A 4,483-nucleotide genomic window follows, 5' to 3' on the forward strand; every position below is an offset into this window, starting at 1 on the left:
GTCCAGAAATGGAATTCCATCTTACAGGCAACTTGGTGGGACAGACTATTTGATGGAGCCTGGTGGAACAAAGTGATATTTTTTGTAATGTGTTCAGTAGCCAGGGTTATATTCCTGCCATGCCTAATACCTTGCCTTATTAGGCTGATACACTCCATGGTACAGGGTATGCAAATAACCGTCGTACCCGTGGACCCGGAGCTGGCTTCCGGAAACAAAATATCCAAAATCATGGTCCTGGGTTTGGGCTGTGCAAAGAGGGCCACCCAGGCGGCGCGCAGCACACACTGGGTGTGGACTCCTGAGCAAGTAAGGGGGCAGAGAAGCAAGCCAGTAAGCTCTAGTCACAGAGTCAAAGGAAAAGAAAAAAATGGGCAAAACCCAAAATGACAACAGTATCTCTAGACACAGACAATGTGCTGCATAGCCGCAGAGACAATCACTCTACTGGAAAGAAGCAGCCTGTCCTGGGCTGATCTTATGATACTGTATGCCCCGTAATATATAATGAAAAGTAATTCATGCTTAAGGGGAAAATGTAAAAAATAAAAATGGTAAAAGGAATTGAACATCCAACGAGCCTCTGACCATGAACAACATGGAGACAGATTGCCACAATGGAATTATGAAACTCCTGGTGGCAGTAGTAGAACAATGCCTCGTTTACTAATAAAAGAACGTGGCTGGCGCGATGATGGGCTTCCTCTGGAACCATCAGGGAACACCCAAGGACGATCATCACTTGATAGATATCATCAATCAAGATAACTGAAGTCGCCAAGAAACAGCTGAATACACGACTTCCCTTGACATGATCAGCGCCTGCCACTACTCAGGAAATGGCAATTGTCCAGCCCTGCATAGTGAAAGAAAACTTCATACATATGCAGGGTTACAAAAGAAATCGGGGCACCTCTTGCCTCAGGCATAAAAAACTGTATAAAACAGCCCTGCTGGAGACGGCATTAGTGAACAGAGGGATATCCGATGCAATAGAGGTCGGATATAGGTTCACCCAGCTCCGATCCCGGGTTCGACACTGTCTCTTTGGCTGTGGTTTTTGAGGACCGTATTTTGGTCGCGAAAATAAAATCTTTCGCATTTATTTATTTGGCTTTCTGGTTGATCATTTATAACAATTCTGGTGACCCTGATGTGATCTGAATTTGGGGTCCAGGGACCCCCTCTCTGGTCAGGAGGCACCTCGCTGATTTCAGCAGCCTGACAGGACTGGGAACCAGCGGAACCAATCAGATTCCGAACCAAAGCCAGAACCACAGTCAAAGAGAGGATAAAAATGGGCCCAGAGTTCTCGGGAACTCGGAGCAATCCAGAGAGAGATCTCTGGGGCCACGGTGCTTTCTCACTCAGAAAAGTCTACATGTATGAAGAATCCGCGCTGGAAAAGGAATCGTGAGTACCATGTGGTTGAGTAGTGTGTGATCAAGCATGTGTGTGAGATGTGATTCTATCACGAAGCGAGTGTGGACCCCAAGATTGCAGTTCCACTCTCCCGCGAGGGAAGTGGTCAGTTGTCGCTATAGAGCATGACGCAGTACAATAATACACAACTCCATCAGAAGGGTGCAAGAGAGAGATTTTATTAAACCAGCGTAGCTTTTATAGTTCTTCCAGATATTGACACCCATCTAACACATATACAGTGCCCATTGGCCATAAAAGAGAAACAAAGTTCTCAGTGGACACCCAGAGAGCCACGTCACTCTTGAGCCAGCGAGAGTCCATATCTCCCAACTTTCTCTCCTTCCTCTGGTCTCCATGGTAACGACCTTGGTGTTCCTTCAGGAGAGCTATAGGGCTTCTCCTTATCTTCAGGAGGCCCTTGCTAGCTCACAGGGACAGCACAGAATGTCTTTCCCACAGTTGGTCACGGGGGAAGCGGACTCCTTGGCTCATCACACACGTGAAACCTGAAACTCTGGGGGAGTTCAGGGGTTCGATCACGGGTTTGGATCAGAAGGGAAGGGACGTTCCCAAAGGGTTTGGGAGCTGGTAAACCTTCTGGTCCGGAATTCAGGTAAGAGAGCTCGTTACCAGACAAAAAGTCCATGGAATGGTTCTCTGTGAGGCTAAGTAAGCTGGCAGGTTTTTAGCAGATGTCAAAGAAACCAGTACCGGACAGAGACACTTTGGACCTGGTTAACATGAGAGATTTGATAACAGGATACCTTGGCAAAAGCAAACAGAACTTTGAAAATTAGACCTAGATTGCAAGAAGATTAAATCAAACGGGTTTACTGGAAAAAGAAAACCCCATTAAACTCTGCAAGCAAGAGATGCTGTTATATGCATAAGCTTGTGTGCGATTTTAACCTAATCATTGTAGTACACATTACTAGTCTCCCTGAAATAGTATATAAGCATTTGCATCCCACAATAAAATCGGATTCTGATCACCAAGTCAAGTCTCCCTGCTCTCTCCATCGCTGACAAGGGTTGTTTGATTTATGCTAATGCAAATAACAGGGTTACAAAGAAAATTGCCAGGGGAGGGAGGCCTTGGGCTGTATGTCCCTTCCAAAGATGTCAGGTGGATTTTAATGAAATGCCTGGAGTGGGAAGGTTTAAATATCTTCTGGTAATAGTAGGTCAGCTAACAGGGTGACCAGAAGCATTTCCAACTGCTTCAGCACCTAAGGGATCAGTTATTAAGGTATTTTTGGAACAAATAATCCCAAGATATGGGATTGTGGAAGCAATAGACTTCGATAGGGAAACTCATTTTATAGGAAAGATCCTTCAAGGGGTTATGACTGCTTTAGGAATACAATGGGACCTCCATACCCTGTGGCACTCCCAGAGCTTGGGTCAGGTAGAAAGAATGAATGGAGAAATAAACACATTTTATCAAGATGATGATAGAAACTAAAATGCCATGGGTACAGCTTTTGCTACTGGCTTTGGCAAGAATAAGGGTCAGACCCAGGGGAGATACTCAATTATCTGCCTTTGAATTGATGTCTGGAATTCCTTACCCTTTTAATTCTCAGCTTAGTGGGGGGTAGAATATGTGATGCATATTTAAAACAATATGAGGTCAGGGTACTTTCTCTTGTGAAATCTCTTTGACAGGAAGCTCAGCTGGCACAGATCCTGCCTTTGGACTTAGCTGTTTGTAACATCCAACCAGGAGATTGGGTTCTAGTTAAGAAGTGGAAAGAAGCACCACTGATGGCAAAGTGGTGTGGACCTTTCCAAGTGTGGCTGACCACAGAAACAGTTGTCAAGACAGCTGAACACGGGTGGACCCATCACACCTGGGTCAAGGTCTCTAAGGCCCCAGAGATTTGGACTTCCTAGCTGGAGGAGAAGGACAGGAGGCCGTGACTGACACTCTGCAAGAGTGAATCAGAGCAGTAGCCAATGCGTTGACATCAGGGGAAGGCCTGTGTGCCTACCCACAGACTGTCTGCTGAAATAGTCTGTATGGGCATCCTTCCCTTCGGATCTCCAGTTATTGAGGGATAAATCCTTGCTGTCATTGTTTTCTGTTAAGTGCTTTCTGTGCCTTCACTCATCACAGGTGGTGTGGATGACAACGTGAGAATTAGATTAGGTAATTAGATTACACCATTAGAATGTTTTTCTTAATATTAATAATCTTTTATATTGTCAATTAGATTCAGGCCAGAGGTAGGAGAATTGGTTTTTTAATCCTAGGAAAAGAAGTAACAAAAACCTTTAACCTTAGCAATTGTTGGGTCTGCGGATAGGCCAGGAGGATCTGAAGACTGGCCATGGGTGGCCAGCCCAGTTGTACCTAAATGGTGGGTCAGCACCCTGAGTAAAGTCCATAATGGGATGGGAGTTTGAGATGAGGAAAGAAGTCCATGGTGACTTCATTCTTCTGAAAAAGGCATTTATTGTCTAAATAAAACAGAGGACATATATACGTGGAAAAAAGTATTTGTGACTGGACTTTATATTTGGGTTTAGACATTTGGACCCCAACTACCCTCCTTATGATTGTTCCAAATATCAAGGCAGATGGAATCAAACACGTTAAGCTCACTAATGGTAGCAGGGTAAGGTGTTCCTACCATAATTACTGAAGAGATTTTGAAGGCTGTAAAGCAGTGGGGAGGAACAGGTTTTTTGATCCCTTATTTTCAAGCTCCCCCTGAGATAATTCCACAAGTAGGACACGTTGTCCGTGATTATCAGTGGAAGTGGCAACACCGAAATGGAACCGGAATCCTTTTTAATAATTTCTGGTCCAGATCTAATGTTGAAGATTGCATGCAAGATGTTTTCCATTACCATCTGTATGGCTGATTACCTTGTCAAGTGGGCAGTTTGCCTTATCTCTCTCTTTGAGTGACCACATTCACACCTCCCTCGGGAGGGGACCTCTGCTGATAACAGACTATTGAATATCAGTGCATGACTGATAAGAACTATAACATCCCATTGTGAGATGCTCCGCCCAGAGGGAGGAGCCAAGCATTGCTACCCAGATATA

This window comes from Geospiza fortis, unplaced genomic scaffold (genome assembly GCF_000277835.1).
Source record: "Geospiza fortis unplaced genomic scaffold, GeoFor_1.0 scaffold364, whole genome shotgun sequence".
NCBI classification, from domain to species: Eukaryota; Metazoa; Chordata; class Aves; order Passeriformes; family Thraupidae; genus Geospiza; species Geospiza fortis.